Genomic DNA, 18,699 nt, shown 5'->3' on the forward strand with positions numbered 1-18,699 from the left:
GCTCCATCTCACCATACGTATATGGGGTGACACCCTTCCCATTGCTATTAATATGGCTATTAATGTTATTAGTATGACACTTCAGAGAGGAGGGATGGAATACTGGGCTGGGAGGTTCTGTGACAGTTGTTCCCTCCTGGTTAATGCGTAAAACTGCTTTGACCTGAAGAAACAGGAGATTTACTGATACCGAATCACACAACTGTCTGTGTGCGCCAATAAATCCATAAGGGAGGATCTTTCTTTGTGCTTCCATTTCTGTGAGAGGTCACAATCACCTGCCATCTAATTCTCAACGAGGGAGTTTATATGCCTTTATCTGTGCTATTGTGAGTGTTCTGTACAACTAGCTTGCTGGTAATTGGGGTGCCCAAAAACAGGTTCCTACAGATGGTGATAGCACAGTAGAGGACGGCTTTCTGTAACATGTCCTATTTTCATATTTCTCCACAGCACCCAGGAATCCATCCCTGCCATCAGATATTCATTCTTCCACAACCCAGTTTACAAATGTCTGTATAGGCAGCAGTATAATCATCATTTGTTCTGCCATGCTGTGTACCAGGAGAAAGGTAATCTAATCTACTCCTTGAATGGAGAGGGAAAACAATGTAAATGAGGAAAGCCATAGAGAAACGTGATTATACTGAAGACCCTGCAATGTAAATATGGGAAAAGGTGTTGTATTGCACCTTATCTTTACAGGCATTTGCCACTACTAGCTATAACTTATATGTAAGTTCCAGTTTCTGTGTTACTGCTGCTTTTTCCAACTGTTCAAAACTTTCCTGAGCTAACTTTTCTCTTTAAGGCTCAATTTTTCAAAGATCAGGCTCAGCTGAATATTGAATTTGAGAAATTAGAACAATTATTCCATGTTTCAGTTGAGTCTATATTTTTTCCATCTGTGCATTTGATAACTTAAACAGTTGAAGAGTTAATGATTTAGGGAGGATGCATTAATAAGGATGCTGGATTATGGGAGAGGCCATCAATTAAGTACCTGATTATTAAAAAACCCATTTGTTACAGCCACGTCTCTTTAAGGTGTCAGGTAAAAGTACACAGTGAGTTTTGTCAGCACTTGAGGTACAGAATCAACCAGAAAAACTCGCCTTGATGTGATGTTAAAGTTGAGATTTCCTAATGTGATTACTTGATTTTGTGAAAGTTAAGGTTTTACCACAATGTTAGCTTAGTCACACTGTTCAGATATAGTATTTTCTGTTGTAATTTACCTTCTGAATTGCAGACCTCATATTACTGTGTGACTTATATATTTTACAGGATATACCAAGTTATTATATCGGTAGGAATATTAATGTTGGTGATTTCCTTTATATGAGAGTGCTTAATTTTTTTAAGGCATTAACAGAAATTCTTGCATTTAATAATATGCCCATTTATGGTTTGCAGTAATAATAGGAGTGAGGTTAATTAAATAGAATAACTAGCTAAATGTGTGGTTTACAGATATTGATTTTAACCCAAAGGTTTCAATTTTCTTCATCTTATAGGACATACTTAATACAAAGACTGCTTGTCCTCCCATGGGCACTGCCACAGGCTGCCTCTCCTCCCATTTCCAATCACATAACATCTCAGTGTCACTACAATTGCTTAAATAGTAAGGTGGTTTTATGTAATTTTTTGCTTTTTAAAATGCTATGTAACAGGCAGCATGCAGCCAGTCCACGTGCTGCAGCCCACTGTTTGGTAATGTGATGTATGGTATAAATGTTGATGTCATCTCCATCTCCATTTCAAATCTACCTCATTTGTAGATTTAATACAGGATTTGCTAGTAAATGTTAGTCTCCTCACTTCTGTAATGTCCAAGTGGGGAAGGTAGGGTTAGTTTAAAACTAGACTACGTCACAGATCACCAACTGCTAAGTAAAGGTCTTTGCAGAGTGCAGCAGAGGGCTCGTCTGGGTGGGGAGGAAGTACTGGAGTTTGACTGACAAGTTGAGTCAGTGACCTGAATATGGCAGTTGTGCAGGGGCAGTCGACACCAGTGAAGGTTCCCTGGAATGTGAGTGACCTGGTTCTACGTGCTTTGGGACGGCAGAGGAAGGAGGGTGAGGGCTGAGAGCTCCTCCAAGGTAAGGAAGTGCTGGACGTGGGGGGACCGGCTCTAGAAGAATGAGAGCGAAGTGTATGTAGACACACAAGGGCGGGGAGGGGGTGGCAGCTGGCGGAGTGACTAGGCTAGGGTTGGTCCTCAGTGGGGCGGCCAGGGGAGCCTGGATGCGGCTTGCTGGGGGCGGGTAGGCGCCTGGGGGAGAGGGTTAGGGATGGAAAGAGGGGGGTGGGACAGGCTGTAGGGCGCGTGCAGGCAGGCTGGGTGGGAATGGGGGGTGGCTGGGGCTGCGGCTCCCGGGGGAGGCGGGTAGTGGGGACACAGGAGGGCTGTGGGCTGAGGAAGAGATCCTAGAGCGCTGGCAGGCAGCCGGGTTGGGAGAGGGACTCGCCCAGCGCCGCTCGCAGAGGATGCTGAGGCTCGCGTGTGGCGGGCCCCTCCCCCACGCTGGGGCGGTGGTGGCCATGCCGTGGCTGCTGGGAGCCTCCTGCGCTGGGACCCGCTTGGGGTGGGGAGGGGGGGCGCTCGGCCCGGCGGGGCGGGTGGCTGGAGCGGGGATTGGCTAGTTGGGAGCCGTGTGATTGGCGGCTGCGGAGAAGCGGCCTGGTGGGCAGGGCGCTGATTGGCTGCGGACGAGGAAGCAGGAAGGAGGACGGAGGGGCTTGCTGCTTTCGGGGAGTTCGAGCCGAGCGGCAGCGGCGGAGGAGCCTCTTGTCCCAGCCGTAGCGGCCGCCTGTTCCCGGCCTGCGTGCGCCGGGGCGGCCGCGGCGGGCGGGCGGAGCCTGAGCGCGGCGCCCCGCGGGGGCGCCCCCATCCCGCCGCCAGGAGGCTCCGGAGGAGGGGGAGGCGGCGGCGGAGGCGCTGACGCAGCAGCGTGGAGCCCGGGACTCGGGCGCCCCGAGGGGGGATCTAGCCGCTGGATTCCAGCCCGGCCGGGGCCTCCGGCTGCCCTGGGCCCCGCCGGGCCGGGCCGGGCCGGCCACGGAGCAGTGCGGGAGGCGCAGCGGTGAGTCCCACGCGATGGTGCTCGGGGCTCCGCCCGCCCGCTCCGGGATCCCGCACGACGGCGGCAGCGGCGCACGGCTGGCTCCGTCTCCCCCGGTAACTTCCATTGCGGAGCGGGGTGATGGGAACAGGTGCTGCCGAAGGGAGGGGATGCAGCGTCCGTCGCCCCCGCCGAGGCGGTTCCTGCGAGACGCCCGTGCCCCGGGCGCCGGCTCGGGAAGCCGAGGAACTTTCCGCCCGGATCCGGCTGGGAGAGGCGGGGGCTGGTTTGCTCCGGCCGCGATCCGAGCCCCTCTCCCGGGGGACTCTCCTGCCCGGGGCGGGCGGGCCGTGCTCGGCGGCGGGAGGTGGCGGATATCGCAGGGCAGGAGCGGCGGAGTCTGTTCTCCCCCGCAAGGGCCCCATCCCCTTGGCTCGTGTGCTCGGGGTGCGGGATCCGGCTGCATCGGCCTCCCGGAGCTCAGCCGCTGTGAGGATCCGCCTCTGAGGGCGCTCGGGCTCCCCTGAGCGAGCGGAGCGGAGCGGGGACGGGCGGGTGTGTTCCCCTGGGGCTGGGAGATGGGGGCGATCTGAGCGCAAAGCGCATCCTGGCCCAGGCTGGCACTTGGGGCGAGCTGAAGGACATAGTGTGTTGGTCCCATTTTACCCCGCCCATCACCCCGCTGTGTGAACGGCTTCCCCCTCCCCAGAGAGCAGAGGAAATGGCCTTTGTGGCAGGTGGGTTGAGCCCTGGTTGTGACTGGTCTCGTCAGAGCCCTACCATATCGGTGACCAGGCTGTTTTGCTCTGGGATTAGCTTCAGGTTTAAAGTTATGTAATAAAACAATTAACTTGGAAACTCCAAATGATGTGGAGAAGGGCATGTGGTGGGTTTACAAATAGGGCTGGTGCTCCTTGGCCCGCTATTTTTTTCCCTTTTTTCTGTCTCACTGAAGTCATAGGACTATTCTACAATGTGCTACTTCTGAGAGGGCTGCAGAATCTACACAGAGACTGCTTTTTTTTGCTAAACCAGACTCTGAGGCAGATGTCCTTATTAAAATGGCTCTAAAGGACAAAGACAAACAGAATGCTTGATTCTGAGATGTTGGGCAACTTGACAGGCAATTTGAAACTGGGGGTGGGGGGAGGAATGAAGCAGAAGAAATGACTAAGCATTACCATCTTTCAGGGAAAATTATTTGGAAATAAATCTTGATGGACTTTCTCTGGAAAGAGCAAAGCACAGAATAACTTGGTATTGATTCAAGTGGCATGTGTTGGGGGGTGGGGTGAGAGGGAATAGCAACCTGAGTGTGTATGCTTTGAAGCAACATCATGTGAAGAAAAATGGAGAGGGAAGTGGTTAGGGAAGTGGACTTTCCATAGAGCATGAAAACAAGGTGTCGTTTGTCTTCCCTTTCAGAGAAAGATTATGGTGATCTTAACGGGGGAAATGCTGAGTGTGGATTTGTGAATACACTGGGTTGGCACACGCAGTACGTGCTCGCTATATAATTTCTTCTTCAAGGACAGTGGCTTTTGGTGCTTCATGATGGTGTTTATTTTTGAGTATCTTCAGTGTAGGATTTAGGGCACAAGTTTTGTAGTGGAATGGAAATTTGAAAGGTGTATGTATAATGGTCGGTATTTTAGCTCATGTGGTTTATTGTGAGCAGATTGCTCTTATGGGTGTGCCAGAAATTAGAATAAGTATACTAGAGAAAAACGTTCAGCAAGCAGATAAGTTCTCAAACTTTCTCATGGTATAGACTATATGTTAACGGTGTGAGTGGACCAGTCCTGTTTTGAATAAATAATATGTGACAACTAAAACAATAGTTTACATACAGTAATAATGGATTATTTATTGCGTTTTAACTGACTGTAATAAGTATTTGTGTTTTGGGTGCATTTGAATTAATTCCACAATCTCCTTTGCTTATTCACTTTAACCATTCCTCCTCTTGTACACATGCTGCCCACTTTCATGGTTCCCCATCCTGCGTGGATACTCTCTCTCCTGTTGGTGGCTCTCATAGCTGAGAGAAGCTTGTTTCTTTTGTGTAGCAGTGGCTTCTAATAGAGGCAGCTTCACTGGCTCCTTCTTTCCAGCTGCTTCTGCAAGACACAGGAGCCAGCGCCATGTGACTGACCAGATCTCTGTAGGCTGGCAAGTGCTGTCTGGACTATGGTTGGAGAACCAGTAAGCTGGATAAATGGAGATGCTAAAATCCTAGGTTATTCCTATTATAACTCCTTCTGTGGTGCATCATGGCAACCCAATCTCTTTAGAAAGAACAGCTGGTATTTTTGAGGTAACTTTGAAAATGTTACATTTTGCACTTATTTTGTCTGTATGGCACGTCTTTCTACAGAGAAAGTAGCCTGCAAATGGGATTTTTCTGAAGTGTTCAGATGTGGAGTAAGTATCAGCAGTAGCTGAAGTTGTAATCATCAGGGGCAGATGAACTTTAAAGAAAACATTTTGGGCAGTTGGTGCTATGGTTTAACTGACCAATCTGTCACAATTAGAATATGGTAATTCCAGTTTACTACTACTAAGCAGAGCTCAGTGTGTCCCGCAATTCTAGGGCTAAGAAAATGAGCTGCAGAATCTGAGCCTTTGTTTTTAAAGATGTATGTTTCTAGCTCTTACGGTTGTGAACGAAACCTACCAAGTGAGATGCGCTAGGCACTGTGCATTTCTTTTGAAATCCTATTTATAACTAAAATGCCAGCATTCACTAGTTCACTACTGATCATTTTAGCAGAAATATCCAGCTAATGTTGCCTGTCCCGTAATACGACATCCTTCCCCCACGCTTTTTCCTAAGTGCCAAATACCCCAAATGTCCCCTGCTGAGCTGCCAAAATCTTCAGATTCCTTGACAACTTCTATGATGCAGTTTTGGAACTTCAGTACAAAATTGTGTTAAACTAATTTTAATTTTTAATTTAGCTATATTAAGCACCTGGAATGTCACATTCATTGGTTGTATTCATTTTCATATCTAATTCAGTAAAGCCCTCCATTTTAAAATGTAGCTGAAGCAGACTGTTTCCAGACTGTTGTGTTATGAAGTTTGCAGAGTCCGGGTCCTTGATGCAGAATTTGGGTTAATTTCACCACATGGTTGCTTATAAATGTACAGAGAGGTAGCCATATTGGTCAGTTGCTTCACAAATAACAAGCAGTCATGTAACGCCTTACAGACTGACAAATTTCTTAGGTTTTGAGCTCTTGAGGGTAAGACCCACTTCTTTGAGTCTTATCCACAAAAGCTTGTGACCTAATACATTTATTAGTCTCTATGGTACTATGGCTACCTGTCAGATGTACAGTTTAGTTTTAAAAACTCAGAACTACTGTTGAGAGAAGAATAATTTGGTGTAGATTCTCATGTGGATGATACAGGTTGCTCTCAACTAAAACAGTTATACTGAGCAATACGGTGCCTTTGCCTTAGTGAAATACTTTTGTGCCAAGGTAGATTCAATCACTGAGAAATACTGGGTTACTAGCTGGAATTTGGTTATTTTCAAAGCCTCTGAAGTTGTGCATTGCTGCATTTAAAGTGGCTTACAGCAACTTGGTTTTTTAAGTAAAATGTAACTTCTATCACCTTCAGGTCCTACTTGGATATATTTATTATCCTACTTTATTAGTTTTCATCATTGGTCAATTAGTGGATTCATTCAGTGTGATGTCTTAGCAGTAATTGTCATTGTGTAGCGTGTTTGGTGAGCAGACCGTTCTTGTTCATGTACAGTATGTGGATATTTTACTGAGGTGGTGATGAATAATTATTTGGGAAATGTATGCTCTTCTTCAAACTTTGACCTAACATACATTTCGTATTGAAGCCAAGCTCTTAACAGCAGACTTATCCAAAACAAATAATTGAAAAACATAATTAGAAATCCTAGGCAAACAAAGACATGCAATTACACTCTGTCATTAAACTCCTATCACAAGAAAACTAGTATATTTATTGCTGATGGTCTGACTTAGTATGTCAGAACTTTGAAAACACTCAAAAGATGAGTATTACAAAATATATTACACACACTAAACACCACACAGATTTTTGCCCCATTTAATATTCACTGAGCAAAGTCACCCCAAAATACACAGGACTGGGGGAAGGAAACACACATGCAAAGTCACCATGGAGAGAGAACCTACTTCCAAATTAATCGACTGAGCTAATTAAAAGGCCCCAATGTCTTCCCTGTGAATAATCAAATGAAAACAGATGTTCATAAAAATAGTAAAGTTAATGTGGAAGCAATTTTTTAATAATATAACATCACAGTAAACATTGACGCAAGAAAAAAACATGCTTAAAATATACATTGTAAATTTTCTACCATGAAGTATGACAGGGTTGGGGATTATATTATATGATGTACACTATTAGGAATTTAAAAAAAAAAAAAAAAAACCTTGATATTTTCTTCTACATTCCATTTGATTTCTGAAGGTCTTCTTCCTCTTCGCCAGATTTTTATATGCCATTCGTCATTAAGGCAGTTTATTGCTTGCAGCAAGCAAACGGTCCATGATTCGCTATTGCCAGTCCAGTACATATATTCAGATATTTCCCTAAATGGTTAAGTGTGTGGAACATATTGAAAATTTGGTTTTAGGTGGCGTGTGTTGTAGAAGTCTGTAGGCCATTGTTTTATAAAGAATGTAAATAGCAAAATGTGATTTAATCTGTAAACACATAGAGGCAGAGGATGTCTTAGAATGTTCATGGTATTAACACAAAGAATTGCCCTTCTGCACTGAGGGAAAAACATGCTATTTACATATGTACAAATGCACAAACAATAGCATGTGATCTGTATCTACTCTATATGTGCTAATATAAAAGTTTACTCTTAGTGGTCTTCACTGTTTCAGTTCATGTAGTTGAACTTCACTACTGAATACAAACTGTTAAGTAAAATAAAAACAAATCTGAAATGGGGGTGGAGGAGCTTGAAAAAAATTTCCTTAATAGGTAAAGGTGGCATGAGTAATATTTGTAAAATTTAAATAGTTAGTTTGTACTGTTGTGTGTTTTGGACAAAATAGTGAATTTCAAGTTTTTAGTCTACCTGCATTAGCACAAGGCTGTAGTGTTTGGATCACAAACACTTCAGCAGAATACCTAGTTTAAACAAAAAAAAACCCTCTTCCACTGGCACAGTAATAAAATACATCCTTTAAAAAAGATTTTAAAAGAAAGCAAAAGCTGAGAATTTGTTTGATCACTTCCCTGTAGATAGGTGATTTCAAAAGGAGTTCAGGTTTTATGCCGGTCTTCTCTCCCTTTGCCAATTATTGCGGTTTTTTGTGTTTTTTTTTTACAATTCTATTTTCCCGTTGCTGTGTTGGGAGCCCCCTCCCCCACTGGGGAAAACAATAAAAGGGAAAAGAGTGAAATTGAGTAGACAAAGTGCCTTCAACCGCCCAAAGTAAACAATCTACCAAACAAACTTGCACTCGTTTCCCTTGTAGCAGCCCCACTGTAAGTTTTAAAACCCCCTGTAGAAGTATACTTCAAATTGATGCCCCTTTTAAAGGTTTTGTAGTGGGACTTCCCTGAACCAGGGTAGGTCTTCTGCTTTACACAAATATTACTTAAATACGGGAATCTTGAACTGAGGAAAAAAATTGGGCAAAAATTAATTGGGTACATAAGTGGTAGAATTAGTCATATATTTATGCTTGATGTTCTGTGAAACTTTGATAAAAGGCTACACTGTTTTAGCTAAAACTCTTGAGTTTAAAGAGCACATGCAAATCTCCCTTCAAAGTTTGCATGGGCCCTCTGCTAAGAGCGCTAAGCCAAGTTACACCAGCTTGCTGTATAATTGCCTTTGTAGCTAATGGAAGGGTGAATGTGTTCTGGCAGCAAGTAGTTATGGAATGTCAGGACTCACAATGTGCCATAGGTCGAACTGCACTAAACAAGTGTACTTGTCTGTAGCTGGTATGTCATTAGCAGTGAAGTGCAGCTAATAAACACCCACTAAGATGAAAAAGTAGAAACTTGTATTTTTATACTCTTGGGTTTCAAGGTGCAGACTCATCATGGCAGCCATGCTTCCAGAGACTTATGTGTTTAAGGTTGTTGTGATTGACAGGGCTAGGAACTTTGCTTCATAAAACACTTTTCACAGCTATGAGTTAACAGATTAGCACTGGATTTCATTAAGCTGGGTCAGTTTCACTCTTGTTAGCTGATTCTGTTCATTTTCATTTTCTGGTTTTTCTACAGTAATTCAATGCTGTTTTGTTCCAAAACACTTCAGGGATTTTTTTTTTAAGTGTGTATATTTCAGTGGCGTTTACTGTTAAATGTTCAGTTACACAAAATTAAGTTCAAGTAAACATTGTGAATGGCAGCTAAACAGATTTTTGGCATGCTTTTTATTATCAGCTGATACTGTGCACATGTCTGGTACAACATTGTTATGCTGAGAGAGCTGGCATATTATACATGACTGGTGTTGGAAAGGATTGGTACCTAAATTAGATGTCTTGGAACTTGTGTATATTGTGGTCTTTTTATACACCGGTAGGAAGACCAAAGTGTGGTGAAACAGTTTTCTTTACAAGTGAACATGCAAGTATTTGGTTTAGCATTGTTTTATGTAGGATAGCTGCAAATGTTCATATAGATTGCTCTCTAGCCATCCACAGGCTTACTGGTATAAAGTGGAATGATTTCTTATTGGAATAAATGGGATTTATCACAGCATCTTATTTCTAAATGTGGTACATTATAGCTTTAGTTCAGGGCTGTCAGGTCTCATGTTAACTTGGCTGAGACTTTGTTCCTTGTTTAACGACAGCTTAATTGTGTGGTTTTCCTTTGTGAACCATAATATGGCAATGACTCTTTGCACCCTTTGTTAGAGCATTTATTCAACACATTGCCTAAAATGTTCAGGGATGAAAGTATCCATCTCTTGAACAAAGTAGGCTGTATTTTATCGAGTAATATCTTAAGGTTTTTGTAAGCTCTTTGTGTATGTGTGACTGAGGGTGTTATCATTTATCTAAAGTTTTCTTTGAAATTAAAATTATAGACTTTGAAGTTTATATAAAGTGTTTTTTTTTCTTTACAAATGTATCTTAGTCTAAATGCTGTTCTTCAAATGAGATGTTGAAGCGGTAGAGATGATCTACGGGGAGACCCTAAGCATGCTGGCTTAGTGGATATCCTATGCATAGCTTTCTCTTATCGCAGGCCATGGCCCTGAGTGTTGCACTGAAAAATGTTTTGTAGATTGTCCTCTAGCCCAGGACAGTTTTTTATATACTCTCGTGCAGACTTCAAGTGCTTGTAGAATACCTGTAAACAGAATAATTCAACGGCAAAGGAGAAGAAATTTGTGTTACAGGCAAGGGAGAAAAGTTAGCCCCAGTTCAACTGACTTAGATATTAAGTGAGGTTACGTGGAAAGAGCTCTGCAGAAGTGCTTGTACACAGCTGCAGAATTATGTGACAAGAATGAGCGGGTGGGAATAGAACAGGATGAAAGATGCACATTGTGAGGATGAATCAAGTCTATGGAGGGCCTTAAACCAAAGGGCAATGCGCAATAGACCCTGAAATGAAAAGGGAGTCAGCGGAGTTCTGTGAGATTGGGCACCTACAATAAGGGTGGCTGCGATAAGCTCAAAGTCTGACAAACTGGGATTTCAGAAGACAGTAAAGGAAGTGAAGAGTTTATATATTTCAGGTGAGAAGAAATGAATATGTCGAGTGATAAGCAAAGCTGAAGCATGAGTGGGAGTATGCAAGCATGTTGGAAGAAGTGTCGCTGAGCAGATATATATGCATATAAGGGGAAAGTTCATGCTCAAGGATGAAGCCAAGATTGTGGACTAGTGAAGCAAATGACCAGCTAAAGAGAGAGGAGAGGGTTACTTTGATATTTCTTCTGTTGCCCAAGTGAGCTATGAAGAACTTTTAAGAAAAGATTGGCAGTAAGGAAGGTAGTCCTTGTCAGGAATAAAGGTTGTTCCTAATGCGGAGATGGGCAATAGCAAACTCTTCAGCAAGTTGAGAAAGGTATCAGAGGAAGAATAGTAGATGAAGATGATGGTGATGTAGGGAGCAATAAAAGAATGATCAAATCAAACAAAAATGGATTACGGAGAAGGGAGACTTCTTCAGGGAGTGGCTTTTCCAGGGGTAGAAAATAGTTATGAGTTAGGACAGACAGTGTCAAATCTGGATGATTTTAGATTGAAAGACAGAAGCAGATACCTCGCTGGGGCGGGGGGGGGGCAAGCTGGGAGCGGAGGGCAAGCTGGAGTGGAGGAGCTCATTCTGAACAGGGAAGAGAGATTATCAGCATCAGAAATAACTTTAGAGCTGTGGTGTTGAACACACTAGCCACATTTGGCTCTTTGGTTGGTGTAGTGTGGCTAGGTGGTTAACACAAATATACTTTCAGAATAATGTGGCTGTTTCGCTATAGCAGTAGCCATGACTGGCTACTGCTTCAGAACTGCTTGGACGCCATGGCTTTAGAGCCTGTCAGCCTGCGGCATGGAGGCCATGCTGCATGGTTATGCCACTGTTCTTGGTGTGCTAGCTCAAATGAGAGCTGGTGTGAATATGCCTATGCAAGTTGGGAATCACACCTTTTGTCTCACAGTGTAGTTGTAGCCAGAGATCCATGGTGGTGTGGAGTGGCTTTTCAGGGTTGTGAAAAAGCGCTGGTCCAGTATTCATACTAATGGCATTGAACATAGCTGCTATTGTGATTTCAAATGATTTCTAATGTCCGTTGAACTATTCTCTCCATCTGCAATGTAATGTATGACCCACAATCAACAGGTGAAATTCTGTTATCTCTCTACACCAATTAGGAAACCATATAAGTGGCTTCTTTACCAGAATGCCCTCAGGACTGCAGAGTCTAATTTCTACTCGTTTCCAGAGATGCTGGTAATCCTTGTTTCCCCTTCAGAACGATCTTCTCCTATTGCCTCTAGCTTGCTCTCCCCTCCCTGCCTTTTCCGTAGCTAGCGATGAGTAATCTGCTTCCTTCTTTCAATCTAAGATTGCCCAGAGTCTGAACCCTAATTCATGAGTGTTCTCTCACTTCCTTTGCACCCTGCAGTAACCAGTCCTTCAGTATGTCCTTGGAGTGGCCAGTGGCAGTAGCGGCATGGGCTGTCTATACCACTGCAGCTATGCTACTATTTTTAGTGCACTTCTTCAGATAAGAGCTAGCGTGAGTTTGTAAATGAGAGCTGGGAATCCTTCCCCTAGCTCACCGAATAGCTGTAGCTTTAATTTACATCAGCTCTCATGTCTGAAGCCCCTCACCAAGATGAAGAACTATCCCATGCTTGCTTAAAACACAGCCTGAGGACCTTAATGTGAATTTTTTTTGGTGTTTGTGGTCGTGCTGTCTGTACATAAGTATAAAAAATTAATAGTCATTTTGAGGTTTATGAGGCTAAACTTGAATAGCCAACATGGTGTAATAGGTCACTTGTCCTACTTGCTGGAGGAAGAAAGGGGTGTGTGTCATGGCTGCTTGCTGTGTTTTTTAAAAAATAGATAATGTGAACTTCTCCCAAGTATTACTGTTTTCTGAATCTCATGCACTGGCCTGTTCAAAACTCCATCTGTCCACCGCTAAGTGGACTTGAATCCAATTTAACTTGCATATGTTTCCAAGGTAACCATCAGAGGCAATTGCGGAAATGGACCATAGAGTGGACAAAAAGTGAACACAGAAGCATTTCTACTTTCTCAATACTTGAGCGCTATTAAAATCTAGTTCACAGCTGTAACACCTAGTAAAACAGTATAGTAGGTGACAGTGAGATGGGCTTCTTTGATGGGTCTGCATTCAGCTTGTATGAAATCTGTTCGATTTAAAAAAAAAAGAGTTAAAATGGCTTCAAGTACTGAAGCCTCTTGCCTATTTTTATAGTCTTATAATCACATTTTTGTGTTGTAAGACTTTCTCTACATTTTTGCTCTATCGTAGGTCCACATAAACATGGGCAAATAGTGAAACTGATTAAATGCACAAGTAATGTAGGATTTTTTTTTTTTTTTTGCTGGTACTTGTTTTTAAAAAAAACTCAGAGGAAAGGTTTTGTTTTTGTTTAGGTTGGCAGTATCCTTTTAAATCACATGAAGAAAAATAATAGCTCACTGCTGCTGCAGGTTGTAGTGTGTATATGTCTTGTTTTTGGAAAGTTACCGAGCATGTGATACAGGCTTCAGGTATTCCATACCTAATAAAACGTGCTGCAGGGCAATATTTTCTGCAAAGACTGGTACTAGCTGAAAGTCCAAACTTCATTGATACAGGAGGCAACCAAGGTGTGCTCTGTGGGCTGTTCCCTGATAAAAAGCCCAGCCTTCTGCTGTTCCTGATGGCTGTGAAAGAGAGCATGCTGGGTTTCCTGCCAGTGTACTTTCTCCCAACTTGGGGGGGCGGGGAAGGGTTTGAGGTATCTTACATCCTTCTTCCCTTTCATGATCCACCCATTCTCTCTCCCACCTTCCAGTCTGCTTGAAAGATGAAGGAACTCTGCCTAATCTCCCCCATCCAAAGCCCCCCACAGAGGGGCTGTGTGGGGCAAGAGCTGGCCTTCATTGTGCTTCCATGTCCCTGAGCTTTAATTGTTTTGGTTTTGCGTCTCAAAATACCATTGCTTTCCTCTGCTGCTCATACTTTTCTCATAGCCGCAGTATGAAATTGACATGATTCTTGGCAGTTTCTGTGCCGTTTGTAAAGCTCTTAAATAGAACTAGAGCGGTGGTGTCCAAGAGAAATGTAACCAGTTGCAATTCAATTGGAGCTGGGCCCTGGGCTGAAGCCACACTGTGCTAGCCGCCCTGTGGCTGGAGCCTGCCAGGGCTGGAGGAACTGCCTCCACTGTTGCTGCCACATGCTTGTCCCCCATGTGGTGGATTATGTCTGTGGAGGGGCACCCCACATGTGCGGGTCTTCTGAGCTGCGTTTTGCCACACTACACTGCTCCGTTCACCGCATGTGGTGAACAGGGATTGTATTGGACACAGTGGAACTAAAACTGTGTTTCTCAACCAGTGGTACATCTACCCTTGGGGGGCGGTACACTAAGGTCTTTCCTCGGGGTACGTCAACTAATCTAGATATTTGCCCAGTTTTACAACAGGTAGATAAAAAAGCACTAATAAAGTCAGTACAGTCTAAAATGATTTGTTTCTACTGCTTCATGTGCCTTATGTTGAAATGTAAGTACAATATTTCTGTTTCAATTCATTTATTAGATAAGATGGTAGAAAGCAAGTTTTTCAGTAATATATTCTGTGACGTTTTTATAAGTAAGTAGTTTTTAAGCAAGGTGTAACTTGGTGGTATGCAAAACCAGTCTGACTCCTGTAAAGGTTGAATGGCACTTGTTTTAAGACCACGGATTATGTTAGTACCATGTTTCTCAACCAGTGGTACGTGTACCCTAAGGGCTACATGAGAGAAGTCTGAGGATACTTATACATAAAAAGCACGAGTTTAAAAAAAATTATAAGTTGACAAACACTGAACTAGAGCTGCTGGTCAGCATAGGGAGCTTTCACCACTACTAAAATTTGCATTGGCTATCTACACTCTGTTTTCATGTAGCATACATGGTTTCTTTAGCAAAGCATGCAGCTGGTTTCTCAGGTCCACCAACCGTAAGTACCTCAGCTCCTAGAGCAGTGGTGTCCAAAAGGATGTAAGGGATCACCGCAGCCTTAGCCAGGCTAACCCTGAAAGATTATTCACAGAAGCCTCCCCAGAATGCAGCTGCAGCCCACCAGGACTGGAGCGGTGGCAGGGGCCGCTCCATGCTTGTCCCACTGTGTGGTGGTGTGCGTGCGCAGAGTGGCCGGAGGCGCACCCCACCTGTACAGGTCTCCTGAGCCACATTCACCATACTGAACTGCCCCATTTGCCACAGTTAGCGAACGGGGAGTATATTGGACACCACCGTCCTAGAAACTTTTAGCTGGGTTTCCTGAGGTTAGATGGAGTTGCTAGTGTCTCCTGCTGCCACTCTGGCTTTGCTCCGTCTGTCAGCTTGCTCTGCTTCAGGCATCCTTTGCAGATCTGTTCTCCAGTCAGTTTTAACGAATCTGTCGAAGAATGAGAGACAAGCTAAGATCTGGGTTTCTTTTGAGTTATCAGCTTTGAACTGGTTTTGTGTCCCCGAAGGTCTGTCTTGATGATCTTGCATAAATGTCCTTAAGGCTTTGAGGAAATTTTCTTGCCCTGTAGTTTTCTGCTGACTTTACACTTCATTGTGATCTGCATCGCAGTGCATTTTGGTCATAGCACCCTTGATTGCTCAGTCATCACTCTCGCAGCTTAACACCTTGACTTTCAGCTCTGATACTGCATTTGCTCTTTCTTGCAGATGATGTGGCTTAGTTTTTTCTTTTAGAGTTCTTCCTTTTCAGGGTGTCTTCCTCTTCCTTGCTGCCTGGGAATGGGGAAGCCTGGTGAAATCATAAAGTGTTCACGTGGCTACAAAATGTCCTTCACATATTGGAGTGCTGTATTTTGTTCTTGGGACTCTGATTTTGTGCTCATGTGTCAGATCAGCTTGGTGATGTTACCCAGAGCTGTCTGGCTTTGAAGGGGCATGCATACAGGTTCTCTTACAGGCTCCATAGAGATGTTTTCATAAATCCTGCTTGTATGGTTCTGAAAGGTTACTGTGAAGAAGCCTGAGTTGTGTTGCTTTGAACATTTGAATTGGATGTTAACACACACCTGCCCAGCACAAATCCAGGTATTCACAAGGATCACCATATATACGTCACTGGCTGTCTCATGGTGAATTGTGTTGATACTAAAGTTGAAGTCTTCCTTTGGGCGCGTCGCCTCTGCAGAATCTCTGAAGGGATGCAGAGCCAAATAATTCTGTGTATGTACAGAAGCAGCATTATTTGTGGAACCTTGATTTTTAAAATGGTAGCGGTGTGGTGACTACCTACTTGTAGACTTTGTTTCATGCCACTTACAAAGCAAACTGAGACAACATGGTGACATGCAGCTGTCCTAAACCCAATGCAGGCTGGAACTTTTACATCTCTAAGAGCTCTCTATGCCAAGGAGTACGCCTGTGCTTTTAGGTCAGAAACTGGCATAAGTGGAGCTGGCCTTAATCTCATTCATTATTCTCCAAGGCTATGCCTACGCTAGTACCCCCTTACAGGAATAAGGGGATTTCGAAGTGTGCGGGGTCCTTTCAAAAAGGACCCCATGTTGACGAGTCACGCATGATTGAAAGCGGCCGCGTCTGCCATTATGCTAATGAGGTGCTGCATATTCATTACAGTGCCTCATTAGCATATACTGAAATGTCTTATAAACACCCCCCTTTCGAAAGGGGCGGGGGGGCTGCTAGTGTAGACACAGCCCGGTAGTTCTGTAGCTGGTCACAATGACTAACACAATGACTCTTCTACTACACTTGCACCTTGCCATTCTTACTTTGTATAGGGATGAGTAGATGAATTTGGACATAGCACTGCTTTCACTGGCGAGGACTTGGACTCATCAGAGGCCAAACATATACTCTCAGAAGCAGAAAAGCGAACAACAAATAACTTGGCCATAGAGGACCTTGCCTTTTCTGGGTTCTTATGGAAGCCAGCTGTGACAGCAGGGTTTATTAGTTCCTGTTCTGGGATCCTTAAAATATAAGATCATCAAGATATTGGGCTGTGATCTCCATGACTACGTCTACACAAGAGGCTTTTCCTGACAAAAGTAGGCTTTTGTTGGGGGGGGGCAGGGGGACTGGGGTGTGTCTAACCGCAAAATGCACTTTGACAAAACCTGGCATATCTGTCAGCAGCGTTATACCTCTTCTGGTTCAGGTGTAATGCCTCTTTCCACAGAGTTCTACCAACAAAACACCCATGTAGATATTCCGGGGCCTTTTTGTCACTGGAGCAGCCCTGTTTGCAGAGCTTCTGGTCAGCCATTCAGTTCAGATAGGGATGGGCAGATTGGCTGCACTCTGAAAGAGAAGAATGCTCTTTAGATCTGCTTTTATGCGTAGATGCAATCTGTCCAAATATCCTGTGCTTGACCCTCAAGCTAGCAATAATCAGCCCTATGTCAGTTGCAGAGATGAAACAGTTCCCAAAAAGTTATTTGAGTAAAAGTGCAGCTGCTTTCATTTCTGGAAACTTGAGCACAATCAAGATGTGACACCCATGTGTGTACTTAAGTAGGTTTCCAGAGGGTCACCCGGGGACTTGTACTTAAGTCTCCTCTCCCTTACATCCCCGCAGCTGTACTTTTACTCAAGTAATTTTTGGGTACTTTTTCACACCAGTGACTCAGAGGTGGCTTTCTAGAGGGAAACAGCGCAATTTAAACTCCGATGCTTCATGCCTTTTACTCTAGAAACAGGAAAGCTGAGGCCTTGCAGTTCCACTGGAGCCCCTCACTTGAAAGATTAGAGATACTAGATTTTAAAACATGAAACTTACGTACAGAGAAGATTTTGAATCTGACATTTAGAGGTTTTATGGTTCCTCCCAAACTCTATACTGCTTTATTCATGATAATGAAGGCTCCTGTATTTGCAGGCAAAGGGGAAAACATAATCTACTACAAATTTCAGTATTCCTAAAATGACTCTTTGGTAATGTGTGGCATAGCCATACCACATGGTAGAGTGAGAGAGGTTCTACCAATACCTGTTTGGGAAGACCTGCAGGATTAATTTGTGGCATTGCCATTGTAAGAAGTTGCTATTCTGAAATGAGTAAAATAACCTTTTTACTATACCACAGCACCATGTCACTCAAACCAAAATTTTATAATGGTTAAGTTTGCTAAGTGTAAGTTAAGAAATGACATACCAGTGAATGCATCTTAAAAACAAAAAAGACATGTAAGCTAAGCTTGCATAATTTTTGTCTGAGTATGTTAATGGTTAACCTGTAAGCTTCACCGTAAATGGATGAAGCTTACTGCTTATAGTTAACTGGTGGGGGTCTGAAGCAGCCAACTGTGGGCAGGGGACTGCTCCAGCCCTGCAGGGCCTGCCACAGGCAGGCAGGAGCAGGGGTCTCCAGCCCAGCTGGCACAGCCCTGGTTTGTGGTGGCCCCAGTAGTGTTGTGGGTGGGGGGCGCTCCAGCTGGGCTGGAGCAGCCATCCACCAATTTAATTGGTTAAGTAACTAAATTGGATTTTACATCTCCAATTTTGACATGTCTTTAAGTCCCCATTCCTCTGTGTGTGTATGTACACCATCGAGCAGAAATCCTCAGTGAGCAACTTCCCTCTCCGCCAATTAATGCTCCCCCTTATGAAAGATCTCACAAAAACGTTGATCCCTTAGCTTTCACTCATGAGTGTTAATACCTTATTTTATTGCCCTGAGAGATTTTTGGAAGTCCTGGCTTTTTTCAAATTGTAAAGGACCAACAGAATCGAGAAGTACTTCGACTAGACTCAGGTAATCCAAATTGTTTTATTGAAAATGTCTTATGTGACAAGAGTGCTGGCTAAGAAGAGCGAGGCAGAGCTCTGCTCTGCCAGTTCCTGCAGAAAGGGTAATTGGAGCTGGCTGAGTAAGCCCAAACCTGAGGGTAAACGG

At 43.9% G+C, this 18,699-nt stretch overlaps 1 protein-coding gene across 4 annotated transcripts in view; it reads left to right on the top strand.

The window, feature by feature from the left end:
• Positions 1-2,759: 2,759 nt before the first annotated feature.
• Positions 2,760-18,699, top strand: part of BAHD1 (bromo adjacent homology domain containing 1) — a 77,890-nt gene continuing 61,950 nt past the window's right edge. For 2 of the 4 annotated variants that reach the window (XM_074996981.1, XM_074996980.1), the window contains exon 1: positions 2,760-3,184. The gene's annotated coding sequence lies outside the window, so the exon portion shown is untranslated. The remainder of the gene's footprint in view (positions 3,185-18,699) is intronic. The other 2 variants (XM_074996983.1, XM_074996982.1) reach the window with 1 other exon arrangement.

The sequence above is a fragment of the Carettochelys insculpta genome, chromosome 6 (genome assembly GCF_033958435.1).
Source record: "Carettochelys insculpta isolate YL-2023 chromosome 6, ASM3395843v1, whole genome shotgun sequence".
Taxonomy (NCBI): Eukaryota; Metazoa; Chordata; order Testudines; family Carettochelyidae; genus Carettochelys; species Carettochelys insculpta.